This window comes from Bos indicus, chromosome X, assembly GCF_029378745.1.
Source record: "Bos indicus isolate NIAB-ARS_2022 breed Sahiwal x Tharparkar chromosome X, NIAB-ARS_B.indTharparkar_mat_pri_1.0, whole genome shotgun sequence".
Lineage (NCBI taxonomy): Eukaryota > Metazoa > Chordata > Mammalia > Artiodactyla > Bovidae > Bos > Bos indicus.
Genome location: NC_091789.1, coordinates 82,537,866 through 82,555,946, shown reverse-complemented (window position 1 = coordinate 82,555,946; position 18,081 = coordinate 82,537,866). Strand labels below are relative to the sequence as shown.

The window sequence follows — 18,081 nt, the reverse complement described above, 5'->3', positions numbered from 1 at the left end:
CTTGAGGGTTCTAGAGCTCACTCTCCTACCATTGAGACCGAGTTGTGAAGGAAATGGCTGTCACTGCCCAGGTACTTCTGGGTCAATCAAGAAGCTTAGCTCAATCCAGACCTCGGCCAGACAAATGAGGTTCAGAGACAGTAGGACACAGGCAGGAAGACCCTCTTGACTGTAAACATAATTAAAACCAGCAATCATTTACTGAGGAATGTTGTGGGTCTCCCTTTCCTGGAGATCACAGAAACATGGAAGCTAATGGGCCCCTGGAGATGGACGGGTGCAGCCCCCTCATTGTATAGATGAGGAAGCTCAGACCTCCAGGGAGGAAGTAGCCCGCCCAGGGTCATGGAGCAGCGTAGAGAAAGAGCAGAGACCCAGACCTGTGACCAGGGCTCTCTGGCAAGAGCCAGTTTCATGACTCCAGACTGAGAGGCTTCCTGCAACTGCAGGGCAGCCCAGGCGAATCTCTGGAGTGTATTCTCTGCACACATGAAGACTTCCTGAGGTCTCGAGGGTAAATGACCTATGGGAGGGAGGAGTGAGGCCAGAGGCGTCTGTCTTCTTGATGCCCAAGTCCAGGCTGCTCCCTAGACAATCCCTTTCCTTCTCTGCAGGCAAGAGAGACTCCCTATCACTGTGGAGTATATCTGATGGCTGCTCCAGCCTGGGATCTGGGATGTCCCCTCAAAGCCTCGCCTGTACATCCAGCCCACTCACCCTCCAGAAGGCCCTTCAACTCAGGCAGGCAGTCAGTCAGTCAGCTGCCCTGTGGGGAGCACCTTCCAAATGACTGTGGGTGAGGCTCAGCTGGGGCAGGTAACATATATCCAGAACCAACATCCCTGTACTTGGCGTGCTTCTGGGTGAGGGAGAAACTGAGGTCCCTGCACCCAAGGGCAGACACCTGGGAACAGAGAGAAATGGGCCAGGGTGGTCAGAGGAGGTGGGAATGTGTCAGTCTTTGACATATTCTGGGTAGGGACCTGGACTAGGAGGTGGGCGCAGTGTGGAGGCCTTCCCTACGTCTGGAGGCAGGACGGGTGGAGTGGCAGGGCGTGGTTGTTAGGAGTTTAGGCTCCTGATGTGAGTTACCAGCCTGGCCTGGTGCCTCAGTAGCTGGGTGACCTTGAGCTCTTCATTTCATCACTTTGAATCTCAAGATTTGGGAATTAATAATGCCTCACATAATTCAAGGCAGAGCTCAAAGGAGGCCTCCTGGGAAGAGCCCGGAGTTACTGGTTTGCAGGGTAATTTTGCTTCCTTGTGATTTCAGCATACTGTTCGGACACACTTGGGGCTCAGAGTTGGTATAAAGATTATTTTAGCTGAAGACATTTGAGATTCAATAGACAACAGGGTAAAAAGCATTTTTTGTAGCTTTCTTTATCTGACTAAAAGCAGCAAATTCTAGGAAATGAAGCTGCCAAAAATTCCTTCTCGTGATCCACTTCTGGAAGGTAGAGTACGTTCAGTTGAGTTCAGTCATTCAGTCGTGTCCGACTCTTTGCGACCCCATGAATTGCAGCACGCCAGGCCTCCCTGTCCATCACCAACTCCCAGAGTTCACTCAAACTCATGTCCATCGAGTCGGTGATGCCATCCAGCCATCTCATTCTCTGTCGTCCCCTTCTCCTCCTGCCCCCAATCCCTCCCAGCATCAGAGTCTTTTTCAATGAGTCAGCTCTTCGCATGAGATGGCCAACGTACTGGAGTTTCAGCTTTAGCATCATTCCTTCCAAAGAAATCCCAGGGCTGATCTCCTTCAGAATGGACTGGTTGGATCTCCTTGCAGTCCAAGGGACTCTCAATAGTCTTCTCCAACACCACAGTTCAAAAGCATCATTTCTTTGGCACTCAGCTTTCTTCACAATCCAATTCTCACATCCATACATGACCACTGGAAAAATCATTGCCTTGACTAGACGAACCTTTGTTGGCAAAGTAATGTCTCTGCTTTTGAATATGATATCTAGGTTGGTCCTAACTTTCCTTCCAAGGAGTAAGTGTCTTTTAATTTCATGGCTGCAATCACCATCTGCAGTGATTTTGAGGCCCCCCAAAATAAAGTCTGACACTGTTTCCACTGTTTCCCCATCATTTCTCATGAAGTGATGGGACCAGGTGCCATGATCTTGTTTTCTGAATGTTGAGCTTTAAGCCAACTTTTTCACTCTCCTCTTTCACTTTCATCAAGAGGCTTTTTAGTTCCTCTTCACTTTCTGCCATAAGGGTCATGCCATCTGCATATCTGAGATTATTGATATTTCTCCCAGCAATCTTGATTCCAGCTTGTGCTTCTTCCAGCCCAGCGTTTCTCATGATGTACTCTGCATATAAGTTAAAGAAGCAGGGTGACAATATACTTCCTTGATGTACTCCTTTTCCTATTTGGAACCAGTCTGTTGTTCCATGTCCAGTTCTAACTGTTGCTTCCTGACCTGCATGTAGGTTTCTCAAGAGGCAGGTCAGGTGGTCTGGTGTTCCCATCTCTTTCAGAATTTTCCACAGTTTATTGTGATTCACACAGTCAAAGGCTTTGGCATAGTCAATAGAGCAGAAAGATATGTTTTTCTGGAACTCTCTTGCTTTTTCCATGATCCACCAGATGTTGGCAATTTGATCTCTGGTTCCTCTGCCTTTTCTAAAACCAGCTTGAACATCTGGAAGTTCATGGTTCACATATTGCTGAAGCCTGGCTTGGTGAGTTTTGGGCATTACTTTACTAGCGTGTGAGATGACTGCAATTGTGCGGCAGTTTGAACATTCTTTGGCATTGCCTTTCTTTGGGATTGGAATGAAAACTGACCCTTTCCAGTCCTGTGGAACACTGCTGAGTTTTCCAAATTTGCTGGCATATTGAGTGCAGCACTTCAGCAGCAGCATCTTTTAGGATTTGAAATAGCTCAGCTGGAATTCCATCACCTCCACTAGCTTTGTTTGTAGTGATGCCTTCTAAGGCCCACTTGATTTCACATTCCAGGATGTCTGGCTCTAGGTGAGTGATCACACCATCGTGATTATCTGGACTGTGAAGATCTTTTTTGTACAGTTCTGTGTGTTCTTGCCACCTCTTCTTAACATCTTCTGCTTCTGTTAGGTCCATACCATTTCTGTCCTTTATCGAGCCCATCTTTGCATGAAATGTTCCCTTGGTGTCTCTAATTTTCTTGAAGACATCTCTAGTCTTTCCTATTCTGTTGTTTTCCTCTATTCCTTTGCATTGATCCCTGAAGAAGGCTTTCTTATCTCTTCTTGCTATTCTTTGGAACTCTGCATTCAGATGCTTATATCTTTCCTTTTCTCCTTTGTTTGTTGCTTCTCTTCTTTTCACAGCTATTTGTAAGGCCTTCCCAGACAGCCATTTTGCTTTTTTTGCATTTCTTTTCCATGGGATGGTCTTGATCCCTGTCTCCTATACAATGTCATGAACCTCCATCCATAGTTCATCAGGCACTCTGTCTAGCAGATCTAGACCCTTAAATCTATTTCTCACTTCCACTGTATAATCATAAGGGATTTGATTTAGATCATACCTGAATGGTCTAGTGGTTTTCCCTACTTTCTTCAATTTAAGTCTGAATTTGGCAATAAGGAGTTGATGATCTGAGCCACAGTTAGCTCCTGGTCTTGTTTTTGGTGACTATATAGAGCTTCTCCATCTTTGGCTGCAAAGAATATAATCAATCTGATTTCAGTGTTGACCATCTGGTGATGTCCATATGTAGAGTCTTCTCTTGTGTTGTTGGAAGAGGGTGTTTGCTATGACCAGTGCGTTCTCTTGGCAAAACTCTATTAGCCTTTGCCCTACTTTATTTCGTATTCCAAGGCCAAATTTGCCTGTTACTCCAGGTGTTTCTTGACTTCCTACTTTTGCATTCCAGTCCCAGATAGTGAAAAGGACATCTTTTTTGCATGTTTGTTCTAAAAGGTCTTGTAGGTCTTCATAGAACGGTTCAACGTCAGCTTCTTCAGCATTACTGGTTGGGGCACAGACTTGGATTACTGTGATGTTGAATGGTTTGTCTTGGAAATGAACAGAGATCATTCTGTCATTTTTGAGATTGCATCCAAGTACTGCATTTTGGACTCTTTTGTTGACCATGATGGCCACTCCATTTCTTCTGAGGGATTCCTGCCTGCAGTAGTAGATATAATGGTCATCTGAGTTAAATTCACCCATTCCAGTCCATTTTAGTTTGCTGATTCCTAGAATGTCGATGTTCACTCTTGCCATCTCCTGTTTGGCCACTTCCAATTTGCCTTGATTCATGGACCTGACATTCCACGTTCCTATGCAATATTGCTCTTTACAGCATCAGACCTTGCTTCTATCACCAGTCACATCCACGACTAGGTATTGTTTTTGCTTTGGCTCCATCCCTTCATTCTTTCTGGAGTTATTTCTCCACTGATCTCCAGTAGCATATTGGGGACCTACTGACCCGGGGAGTTCTTCTTTCAGTATCCTATCATTTTGCCTTTCATACTGTTAATGGGGTTCTCAAGGCAAGTATACTGAAGTCGTTTGCCATTCCTTTCTCCAGTGGACCACATTCCATCAGACCTCTCCACCATGACCCACCTGTCTTAGGTGGCCCCACATGGCATGGCTTAGTTTCCTTGAGTTAGACAAGGCTGTGGTCCATGTGATTAGATTGGCTAGTTTTCTGTGATTATGGTTTCAGTGTGTCTGACCTCTGATGCCCTCTCGCAACACCTACTGTATTATGTGGGTTTCTCTTACCTTGGACATGGGGTATCTCTTCGTGGCTGCTCGAGCAAAGCGAAGCCGCTGCTCCTTACCTTGGACGAGGGGTATCTCCTCACCGCCACCCCTCCTTACTTTGAACGTGGAGTAGCTCCTCTCGGCCCTCCTGCATCCGCGCAGCCACCACTCCTTGGATGTGGGGTTGCTTCTCTCGGCCGCCGCCCCTTACCTCGGCCGTGGGGTAGCTCCTCCTGGCCGCCGCCTCTGACCTCAGATGGTCTACCCCAAATCTTTTCTCTGAGTAAGTTTGTGGCCCTGAAAAAGAAAGATCATTCACACCTATATAGACAAACATTACAGCCTTTCCTATCAAGTGTTTGTTTTCCTGAATATCCATGTATGTTTCCAAAAATCATTTATATTCCTGGCAAGGACCTTTCTCCCCCGTTTCATCTAGTAAGTTCGCATGTAAGCCCCAAATTCCAACCACACCTTTGAGTTATCATCACTGAGTTCTGTGTATATGGAAGTTGCACATGTAAATAAACTCTGGGTTTTTTTTTTTTTTCTTCTCCTGTCAGTCTGTCTTTTACCAGTTTTCACTCACAGGGCCTAGGTGCTAAACCTGAGAGTAGAAGACAAGGTTTTCCTCCCCCAAAATATTCACAAAGGGGAACCTCTAGATTTCTATGTGTCCTTTTTTTAGACCTTGACTCAAGTAAACTGTGAAAAAAAAACAACAGTCAACACCTCATGACATTGATGAGGTGTTTGAACTTTGAACACTGCCTGGATATTTGATGACATTATGGAATTATTAATTACTTTAGGTGTTGTAATGACATTGTAGTTCTGTTAAAAGAGAGTTCTCATGTTTCAAAGCTACATACTGAAATGCAGATTCAATGATATGATATCTGGCCAGGGGTTGCTAATTATTGATGCTGGGTGATGTCCACAGGAGTTTCATTATGCTATTCTACTTGTATATAGGCTTGAAATTTTCCACCACAAAAAGCTTTTCATATGAAATAGAGAAGGGTGGATCAAGGAGATGTTTACCCATATGTGGCTTAGCTGCCTGCCTTTGGAAGCGTTTTCATTATAGGGAACAACAATCACAAATTTAAGAAAAGCCTGGTATCTGTTTTGTGAGCAACAGTGACATATGACTAGAGACTGATTTCACCCCCTCACTTCAGCCCCCTCACTAGGCAGCATCTGTGCTGCTCCCCTCAGCCTGTGGCAGCCCAGTTTGGTTGCCAGGCGATAGAAGCCAGAAGCCCTTTTCTTGGGAGGGAGAAAAGGGAAAGGGAGGGAGAGAAGCAAGGAGTGGGGGAAGGTAGAAAGAAGTTGCCCAGAGGAAAGCTTGTCCCTGCCTAGCAGCCTGGCCCAGGGGGAGAGATGGGGGCAGGGTCTCTTGTTGGATGCTGGTTTCCCACAGCTCTCACTTTCCATGGTTTATTCTTGGGGGCAGCCTTATCATCAGAGCTTGAGGCTCCACAGAAGCAGGATAGGGGTGGAGTGGGTGCACATGTGCACCTCCTGCAAAGATTAGGGAGGTCTGTGATTAAGTAAGATACCAGTTAGCACCCACTCAGAGTCAGAAATTTCAGACAGGCCTCCTCTGGGGGATGTTCCTGAACTCTTACTGAGTTAAAAACAATCCTGGGAAAGCAGCTCGTCAAATGGAAATTCTGCACTGGTGATCACCCTCTGTTGGGGCCATTCCAGAAGGCAGGAGGGCAGGAGGCTTCCTCTTTGGGGTGGAGAAATCTGTCTTCTCTGTCCTTTGGGGAGAGAAGGCAGAAGCCTCTGGTGCTGCACAGTGGCCTGGCAGTCTCATGGACGCTGACTGTGTTGGGGAGCCCTGTGTTCTGATGTTGATTCAGACCCACCTCTCACTGGAAAGCTGTGTGGGCCTGAGCCCATCTCTGAGTCTCAGTTTCCTGATTTTTAGAAGCCTTGAGTGTGGAACCCTGCCTCCCTTCAGGCTTAGATGGGCTGGGATTACAATGCACTCCCCACCCCCAATTCCTGGGCAGGAATTGCTCTTACCTGGGGTGGGGTGAAAGGCGCCTGGCCCTCTCTACTTCCACCTACCACGCCAGACTGGAAGAACCAACATAGCCAGCACCCTCTGAGAGACAGAGGGAGGGCCTTTCCTAGAGCCACCTTGCTGTGATCATGAGCTACTTCCTGCTGGCCTGGAAGGTGGGATTCAGAGAAGCTCTAGGCAGGTGGGATGGGGGGTGAGGTCAAGCAGCTGCCCGGGAGATCAGCCTTTCAAGACCCAGCACCTGAGAAGGCTGGCTATACTCAATGAGAAAGACATCAGGGAGGCAGCAGTCAGGAGCTGAGCAAGCGCAGGACCCAGACAGCCCCTTTTCTCTGCAGCATCTTTGTGGCTCCTGGTTGCTAGGAGAAGGCTCTTCCGTTGCTAAGCAACTGAAGCCTGGTGGATTAACACCGATTTTCTGAGCTCACTGGAAGGGGAGGGAGAGAAGGTGCAATGCAGTTGCCCTGGGGAAGCTCATCCTTGCCTCCAACCTTTGTTGGTGGATGTGAGTGGAGGTGAAGGGACCGATGAGATGCAGCTGGGAGCTGATCTCTAGGGAGAAGGTCGAGGGTGGGGCAGCTGGGGGCAGGCTATGCATCAGGTATTCATTATAAAGACCAAAAAACCAGAGTGAAACTGGCAATTAAATGCCAATTAGAGCACTAATGAATGCTAATACTGTTCCTTTTTGAAACCCCAGAAAAGGCCTGCAGTCCCTGGGGTGTTTCTGAGCCACCTGACCAGGCTAGATGGGATTGAGCAAGGTTTATCTTCCAACGATGGGAGGATTGGAGCATTTTAGGGTTCATGGGCCCCCAACAGTCCTGGGGTCCTACCTCCTGGTGAATGACAGAGGCCCCTCAACACACTGCCCTCTGCTTAGGTAATAACCCCCAGATGACAGGGAGCTACTTCTTCCTGTAATTTTCATTTCTGTAGCTTTCCCACACAAAGTGCTTTGCCTGACATGGCCCAAGTCTGTCTTCCTGTGGATCTTTCCTGCAGGTGCCAAGGGTGTTATCCCAATCTGCTTTGCTGCAGGGACCTGTAGCCTGTCTCTTCCTTAAGGTTACCTCTACTCTTACTCTTGCCACTACTCAGGGGACAGAATGGCTGGGGCCTCACCATGACTTGGTGCTTTCTGATCCCTACCCTCAGCCTGGTCTTTAGCCTCCTTAAGGAAGAAGCTACTAGATGGACAAATTTACAAGGGGGTCCTGGATCCAATTCCTGTCCCAGGGTCCAGGCTTCTCCCACTGTTATACTTACTGTAAAGACCTTCTTTCCCAGGACTTCATCAGTCAGGATGCAGGCATTTCCTCCCTCTGGTAGGGTTTCTGTTTTGGGAAGAGCTGGCTCTGGTCAGAGGAAGAGAGCACTGTGTTTTCTCCCTGCTCGGTATCTGTGCTCTGATCCAGAATGTCTTCTGGCCTCAGCTCCTGCTTCCTGAGCATGGCTGCTCTCTAGGCTTGAGCCTGCCTGAGTTTTGCTAGTTCAACCTGATTAGCAGACAACTTCCCCATGTAGGTGCCTCCCAGTGATCAAGGGCACATTCAGCTAGTGCTGAACAAGCATTTTCTTTTTCTCTATAACACTTTGCATCACATAATATATGTTTTATTTATAAGTTTTGTTTTTCCGTTTCTCCACATGATGACATAAGTTCCCTGAGGGTTGAGATTTCTCTGTGTTTCATTTATTGTCCTATCTCAGTGTGTAGAATAGACCTGACATCTAGTAGTATTCAACAAATGTATGCTAAATAATCAATATATGTTTTCACATATCAACAAGCTGTTTATGTATTCATATGTCATGATATCCAAGCTAAATTGATGAATAAAAAGAAGCAAAGTACAGAACTGTATGTATCATTAGGTACTTTTTGTATGGAAGGACAGAAGTATATAAAAAAGAAATTTATTTTTGTAAATTCTCAGGATGTCATTGAGAAGATAAAGAAATTGGTAACCATGGAAGGACAATTGGCTCACTGAAAGGAAAGGTATAGAATACTTATTTCTCATGATGTACCTTTTTGTGCCTTTTGAATTTTATACCATTAACATGTATTACTTAAATGCTTTTATTAAAAATTTAAAATTTAGATACAATTTTTAAACCTCAAAAATAAAAGCCAGCTTACCAAATCATCTCTGGCAACCTCAGTTACTACCGTATATCTGTCAACTTGACTTAGTCATATGGACCTATGTCATGTGATCACCTAACACTCTTTCTTTCAGGCATTCTATATTTAATTCTCACTGATAAATTGCCCATGTCCAATTGTCATATTGAAAACAGGTAATTTCATATTATATGCCAAATATTTCCAGCTTTAATCATCAGGATCTCATTCTTTCATTCTCTCCTATCAAGACTACCAGTATTTTCCCTTTCTGCAACACGAGGCTATGTATACCTTTGACAAGTTCTCTCATTCACTGCCCATGGGAGTATAAATTAGCATGGTTTTCCTCAAAGGTGCTGTATGAATATGTACTAAAGCTTAAAAGTATTCATCCTCGTGAGCATCCACTTCTGGGTAGCCTAAATAAAATGTTAGAAATGTGTATCATGTTTTATGCATAAGGATATTTGTCATGACATTGTTTATAATGGAAAAATATTTGCAGTCATAAGAAGTTCCAAGAAGAGGAAAATAGTGTTAAAATAAATTATGGCATGGCCCTGTGATGGAGTATCATGCAACCATTTTAAAAATCATGTTTTTGGGGGGAGAAAAATTGAATTTAACCTTATGGAAGAATATTGATGGGTGTGATGAATTATATGTACAAGATATACTGTCAGGGACAACCATGGGAATTAGTCGTCCCCTTTTACTGCCTTCAATCTTTCCCAGCATTAGGGTCTTTACAAATGAGTCAGCTCTTTGCATCAGGTGGCCAAAGTATTGGAGTTTCAGCTTCAACATCAGTCCTTCCAATGAACATTCAAGACTGATTTCCTTTAGGATGGACTGGTTGGATCTATTTGCAGTTCAAGGGACTCTCAAGAGTCTTCTCCAATACCACAGTTCAAAAGCATCAATTCTTTGGTGTTCAGCTTTCTTTATATTCCAAGTCTCACATCCATACATGACTACTGAAAAAACCATAGCCTTGACTAGATGGACCTTTGATAGCAAAGTAATGCCTCTGCTTTTTAACATGCTGTCTAGGTTGGTCATAACTTTTCTTCCAAGGAGTAAGCGTCTTTTAATTTCATGGCTGCAATCACCATCTGCAGTGATTTTGGAGCCCCCCCAAAATAAAGTCTGCCACTGTTTCCACTGTTTCCCCATCTATTTGCCATGAAGTGATGGGACTGGATGCCATGATCTTAGTTTTCTGAATGTTGAGCTTTAAGCCAACTTTTTCACTCTTATCTTTCACTTTCGTCAAGAGGCTCTTTTGTTCTTCTTCACTTTCTGCCATTAGGGTGGTGTCATCTGCATATCTGAGGTTATTGCTTTCTTTATTTATATTTATATAAGATATATATTTATATTTATGTAAGATACATTTATATCTTGCTTTCTTTAGTCTCCTGCTAATAATTTAGCAATAAGGCTAAGATTCCTTGAGTGAGATATTCTTCTGGATGAATTTGTCAGAGGATTTGTGGCCATTTTTGATTACATAAGACTCTACTAACATTCTCCCTTTAATTATTTTGGTTCTGTGAGTTTGGGTTCCTGGGGGAAATGCCAAACCCCCCGGCAAAATTTGAGTTACTGCTGAGCAAACTAGAAAATACATGTTCTAAGAGTCTATTTGCTTCAAAGGTAGAAAAATATGGGAAGCTCAAAATGTTGCTGGCAAGTCTTTCTCTTAAAGGATTGATTTCACTCTGTAATGTCTGGGATGGGGATACTTATTGAAACTCTATATTTCAATGGTCTGAGGAAGACTCTTTTGATGTAGACAAATTAGTGTACTTAAAGGGATTTTGGGGCTTCCCTGGTGGCTCAGATGATAAAGAATTATCCTGCAATGCAGGAGACCTGGGTTTGATCCCTGGATTGGGAAGATCCCCTGAAGAAGGGAATGGCAACCCACCCCAGTATTCTTACCTGGAGAATCCTGTGGAAAGTGAAGCCTAGTGGATTACAATCCATGGGGTCACAAAGAGTCGGACATGTCTGTGCGACTAATGCTTTCACTTTCATAGGAATTTTTAGAAAAATCCGACCCAACCAAATGGATTATTGATATCTCTGAGATGAATATTTCTCAAGAAGTAAAGACAAGAATGAGTTGGGTAGCCATAAACAATTAATATAGTGGAGGAAGAGATTAATAAATGGAAAATTCTTTCTCCTAGTTCACAGTTCTTCCCTACTGGTGCCCTCTCCTTTTACCTTTCGTTACTTCAGTCCAAGACTTGAGAGAAGGTAGGTAATGGCCTCTTGGATGGGTGGTTTCTAGTGGCTCTGAGACCCTGAGATGACTCCTTTTTGGAAGGGGAAGAATTGCCAGCCCTATTCAATATCCTGATATAGGCTGCCTAAGTATCAATTTCACCTCTGAGATTCTCAGAAAACCAAACATATAAACATAGTTAGGGAAGCAAAAATGATTAAAGAAAAAAACAAGGAGTCATTAAGAATTTGAATAAGAGACTGTGCTTTAGAATGAAGATGTTGGATTGGTAAATGGTTGCCCTAGTAACTTGCAATAAAAAATTTTAAAAAGCAGTTAGGTTGACTCAGGTGGCCTTGGCCTTAAGTTGCTTGGAGCAAGATTTTGGTTCCTGGCCAGAGACTGAAGTTAGGTCCCAGCAGTAAGAATGCTGAACTAACCATTAGACCACCATGGACCAGTAGCCAGTGACAAGGCCCTGGCCTATCAGCTGTATAGAAATGAATTTCCATATGGAGATGAAAAGTAGTAAAATAAGCAAAGTGTTTGTTAGGAGGGAAAGGATATGTGTGGATAGACACACAGGTGGGTTCAGAGGGACAGTCATGCCCCCATAGTAGTTTGAATAACTTATATGGGGCATTTCCTCCAGGTTTCCTTTGGTCAATCATCTTGCTTTGCCTGGTTCTGAGTCAATATTTGGTTTATCTCAGGGTCCTCCCACATGTGCATGTACATCTCTTAGCCAAGAAGGATTCTAGTAAAGAGGCCTATATGTAGATTGACATCATTCCCTTTATGACCTTCAAGGAGCCATTCTGCAAATGTGTAGTCAGGGAGGTCTCCTTGACCTGGACAATGAGAAATATGTGGTCTTTTATCTGGGCAGGGCTTAGCTTCTCTTCCTCTTCATCTTGGAGTATCTGTCCACAGGGACAAATTTTAATGGTTCAGCTTGGGGCCCATGTACCTCCTGCCTCAAGGCTACTAAAATGACAAAATGAGAATGGACTCTAGAATGCCTTCCAAACCTCTCTATTTTTTAAAATAAAATTTAAAAATTAATTTTAATTGAATGCTAATTACTCTCAATTTTCTAACCTCAACATGAAGAAAATAAATCCTACTCTTTTGGAGCTCCAAAGACTCAAATGCTTCTTATAAGTTATCCAGGACTACTAGGAAGACTAGAAATGATGAGTCCATATGTCCTTTTACCAGATGATATTACTATCTTAAGAGCTCTTTTCCAGTGGTCCAGGAAGATCTGTAATTTTTTTCTGAGGTGCTCCATGGAGTGTTTTCAATCCACAGCCCTATGCATGGGATGTACACAGGCTGCTGCATAAACTATTGATATTGGCTGACTTGCTCAACTAAAGTAATGAGCATAATGGGCTTCTGTTAAGTTTCCTAGGAATACCATAACAAAGTACCACAAATTGGGTGGCCTAAAGCAATAGAAATTTATTCTTTCACAGTTCTGGAGGCTAGAAATCTGGAATAAAGGTGTTGGCAGGGTCATACTTTCTCTGAGACTAAAGAGAATCCTTCTTTGTCTCTTCCTAGCTTCTGCTGGTGACTGTCAATCCTTGGTACTCGTGGATTGCAGCTGCATCATTTTAATTTCTGCTCCTGTCCTCAAATGGCATTCTCTCTGTGTGTCTCTGTCATCACACACTGTTTTCATCTTCTTAAAAGGACACCAGTTACATTGAATTAGATCTTGCCTTTTGCTTGTTGACATTTGCAAAGACCCCAGTTCCAAATAAGGTTACATTCACAGGTTACTTGGGGTTAGGATTTCAACATATCTTTTTGGAGGGCATAATATAACTCATAACAAGGACCAAATAATAACTCCTGTTATCAAGGACTACCATGCTTCAGGAAATGTTGTTTGCGTCCTTGAACAACTTGGGCTACTTAATCTTCATGCCTTCAAAACTTAGTATAAGGGATTAATGTTGGCAATCCTTGAAGCTTTTCTGCAGAGGGTGAACTGGAAGGAACTATAGTGCTGCACTCAATAAACTGGATAAATCTTCACTGATTTTCACCAGTAATTTATTCAGTTCAGTTCAGTTGCTCAGTCGTGTCCGACTCTTTGCGACCCCATGAATTGCAGCACTCCAGGCCTCTCTGTCCATCACCAACTCCCGGAGTTCACTGAGACTCACGTCCATCGAGTCAGTGATGCCATCCAACCATCTCATCCTCAGTCATCCCCTTCTCCTCCTGCCCCCAATCCCTCCCAGCATCAGAGTCTTTTCCAATGAGTCAACTTTCGCATGAGGTGGCCAAAGTACTGGAGTTTCAGCTTTAGCATCATTCCTTCCAAAGAAATCCCAGGGCTGATCTCTTCAGAATGGACTGCTTGGATCTCCTTGCAGTCCAAGGGACTCTCAAGAGTCTTCTCCAACACCACAGTTCAAAAGCATCAATTCTTTGGTGCTCAGCCTTCTTCACAGTCCAACTCTCACATCCATACATGACAATAGGAAAAATGATAGCCTTGACTAGACAGAACTTTGTTGGCAAAGTAATGTCTCTGCTTTTGAATATGCTATCTAAGTTGGTCATAACTTTCCTTCCAAGGAGTAATTTATTAGTCATTATCTAAATTTACAAGGATGGATTCAGGGGAAGGTTAGAAAAAGCCCTTGGTCCTCTCTACTTTTGTGGCAGGCTTTTTGCCTAGCAATCAAGCACAAGTCAGAGAAAAAGTAGATGGATGGCAAGGGCAGTTTCTAAGATATTGGCAGCATTCAGTTTTGGGAAAATATAGAGAAAGATGAAGACGAAAAAAAATTAAGACCTCAGTGTTAGCTTTTCAGTTTTAATTATTCATAAAAGGAAGAGACTCTTATCTCAAGTCATTCATTCATGAGAGGGAGTCCCCTAATGTAAGGTCAGTAAGGTTATAAGAAGACAAGGCATCAGAAAAATGAATGCCTGAAGAGACTGAAGAATATGTAAGGAGTAGAAACCAGCTCTGAAGCTTTACAATTGCCTCAAAGATATTAACCCCAGGAAATCACACAGGAAATAACTGGCAAGTAGTGCAAACTAATGAGCAAGATTGCCATACTGGGGGAGACTTTGGAGCTGAGAATGGGAAAAACTTATGTCTGTTTCTTTTCCCTACCTTAATCTTTCCCTAACTGTTCTTATGGATACTGGAGGCACATATTCTGTATTTTCTAATACCCATACAAATATGCAAGTTGTGAGTGTCTCCACACAAGTTTTGCCTCTTTTTCTCCTCTGTTTCCTGTGCAAATAAGTCATCTGTTAGAGGAACAGGCCTTTCTCTTGTCTCCTGTTGTGCCTGTTAATCAGATGGGAGGGAACATGGTCTGTAAACTAAGGGCTACCATATTCTTTACTCTGGATGGAGAGTTTGGTAAATATGTCCTTCTGAAACAAAGGATAGGAGAGAGAGAGACAGTTTCGTCTAATGCTGGAAAAGCACTCAGAATTATAGGAAATAGATTCATCTTTAGGAATTAGGATTTAAAAATCCTAGGAACAAATGATACAATAATAATAAAAGGGATTAATATTAATGTTAAAGCTTACAACAAATGAAAACCATGGCCATGGTTACAATAGCCTTTCTCTCTAGCTCAAATAGAAGAAATAGAAACTGCAATTAGATAACTAGAAAGATAGGACATAATTAAAAAATGGGGACATTTGCCATGTACCTATAAAGAAAAAGAAAAATTTGACATGAAAATTTCAATTTATAAATTTGTACAAGAAGTTAGTCATTTCTTTGTTATCTCTTATATACATCCATGCTACTATCTTAACATTCGTACTGCATCAGCTAAACATTTTTCTGTAATAGACTTATATTCAGCTTTCTCTTCTCATCTTTAGTTGAAGAATCATGGTTCTTTGTGTTTACCTATTGAAGCTTTTAATATTTGTGGCAACGAATGTCTCAGATTTGCTTATTATATTCTCTAGACATTTATAAATGAACTTGAATATTCACCACGGTGGCCCATGCTAGTTTAATATGAGAATGATTTATTGATAATTGTTAAGACTTTCTGGAGAAGGAGATGGCAACCCATTCCAGTATTCTTGTCTGAAGAATTCCATGGACAGAGGAGACTAGTGGGCCCTAGTCCATGGGATAGGAAAAATATGGACATGACTGAGAGACTAACACACACACACACACAAGACTTCACATACATATAAAGAATATAGATTGGCTTTCTTAATATTTTTAGCTGCTGAAGAACATAAAACCTTCCTAGATAAATTGTAGTACTGAGAGAGTCAATTCCTAGGCAGATTGATAAGAAGTCCAGGGGTCCCCAAGGAGACAGGGATCTGGAATTCTCAAGGAGGAAGAAAGGACAAACTTTTTTGTCTCTCTACATTCCTTAGGATTATATAACAATAATGTATCCTGCTTGAGGACAGTCTCTGGAAAAAGCCTTCTGGCTAATCCTGTTATCTTAAGGTATAAATAATGGGAGTAGGTCTAGTGAGGTCTTTACAACCTCCAGACATTCTTTTGATTCACTATCACCCTGCTTATTTAATTTATATGCAGAATACGTCATGAGAAAGGCTGGGCTGGAAGAAGCACAAGCTGGAATCAAGATTGCCGGGAGAAATATCAGTAACCTCAGATATGCAGATAACACCACCCTTATGGCAGAAAATGAAGAGGAACTATAAAGCCTCTTGATGAAAGTGAAAGAGGAGAGTGAAAAAGTTGGCTTAAAGCTCAACATTCAGAATACTGAGATCATAGCATCTGGCCCCCCACTTCATGGGAAATAGATGGGGAAACAGTAGAAACAGTATCAGACTTTATTTTTTGGGGCTCCAAAATCACTGCAGATGGTGATTGCAGCCATGAAATTAAAAGACGCTTACTCCATGGAAGAGTTATGACCAACCTAGATAGCATATTCAAAAGCAGAGACATTACTTTGCCAACAAAGGTCCGTCTAGTCAAGGTTATGGTTTTTCCAGTGGTCATGTATGGATGTGAGAATTGGACTGTGAAGAAAGCTGAGCACCAAAGAATTGATGCTTTTGAACTGTGGTGTTGGAGAAGACTCTTGAGAGTCCCCTGAACTGCAAGGAGATCCAAGCAGTCCATTCTGAAGGAGATCAGCCCTGGGATTTCTTTGGAAGGACTGATGCTAAAGCTGAAACTCCCGTTCTTTGGCCACCTCATGCGAGAGTTGACTCATTGGAAAAGACTCTGATGCTGGGAGGGATTGGGGGCAGGAGGAGAAGGGGAAGACAGAGGATTAGATGGCTGGATGGCATCACTGACTGGATGCAAATGAGTTTGGGTGAACTCCAGGAGTTGGTGATGGACAGGGAGACCTGGAGTGCTGCGATTCATGGGGTCGCAAAGAGTCGGATACGACTGAGTGACTGAACTGAATAAATAATTAGAGAGTATATAACTGCATGGCTAACACTAGCAAGGGGGTACTCTTTCTGCCCCCTTCTGATGCCTATGTCAGAAGCTTTGTCTATCTTCTTTAAACTTTAATAAAACTTTGTTACACAAAGCTCTGAGCGATCAAGCCTCGTCTCTGGCCCCAGATTGAATTCTTCTCCTCCAGAGGCCAAGAATCCTGGCGTCTTTTTGTGGTTCAGCAACAACCTTTCAGTACCGTCCAACTGAAGTCAGATATTTGGGACATTTGATATTAGTCAACAGACAAAAGGTAGTTCCAGCCCAAAGTCAGCCTATTTATAAGTGAAATAACCTACCACGAAAAAAAAACCCACCAATGTTGGGTGTTGGTTGGGTATTACAATGTATCTCTACCTTTTCTGAAAATATTAACCAGATATTGAGATATCACATGATGCATCACCAGAATCTTTACTGTAGTCCAAACAAGCTAGAGAAGGCTTTTAAACCCTTAGAGTAACCCAGTGGTATTTAGAGTTTCTAACTGACAAAATATTCCTCCTTTTTTGTAATGAAAACAAGGGAGCTACTAGTGTTGCACTTTCTTAAAAGTTAAGCTCCGATCATAGGCTAATTGCTTACTTTTATATGTTGTTGGATTCTTTTGTTCTGGAAATGCCAGGGTGTTTGTAAACCTTAGCAGCCATTGGTATTCTAATTGAAAAGGCTCAGGCTTTGACTCTGGAATATTTAATTTACTTATATGCACCTCATGCTGTTACTGCCATTTTATAAATTCATAAGATATAACACGGTCAGGAGGGATCTGGGAGGGGGGTTCAGGACGGGGCGGGGCACATGTATACCAGTGGCTAATTTATGTTGATGGATGGCTTCCAATTAAAATAAATTAAATAATTTAAAAAAAAAACTAAAAAAGAGATACAACATTGTTACTGTGCCACTGGACTAGGTATGAGCAAGTCTTACTGTCTAATCCTAATGTTATTCTAGGAAGGTGTAACCTTTTGAAACTAGCTACTCTGTTGAAAATCCTGACCAAATAGATGAACATGATTCCCTCACAGTTAGAAAAGATACTCAAACTACTTGATTTAGCTAATATTCCTTTTCCTAATCTTTATTGATTATTGTTCACTGATGAAGTTTGAGTGAGAGACTCACAGAGAAATAGAAAAGCATCATATACAGTAATCAATCCTGAAGAGGTTTTAGAGGCTTATCCTCTAAAGTCAGCACAAGAAGTAGAACTCTTAGCTGTTATACAAACTTGTAAAGCAGCCATCAATCTTAAAGTGAATATCTATACTGAAAGTAAATATGCATTTGGTGTCTGTCATGCTATGGAACAAATGTGGAGGAATAGAGGGAACTTTCTCACAGCTGTGGTGACTGAAGTATCACACTAGAAACATAGTTGCTGATTTATTAGGGTCACCCCAGCTTCTCCAACAGATTTCTGAAATTTATTGTAGAACTCATGTTGGACAACAAGATGACATATCTAAAGGAA

General features: G+C 42.6%; 1 pseudogene; it reads right to left on the bottom strand.

Moving 5' to 3' along the window:
* Nucleotides 1-18,081, bottom strand: part of LOC109554856 (neurabin-2-like) — a 141,758-nt pseudogene that overhangs the window by 32,833 nt on the left and 90,844 nt on the right.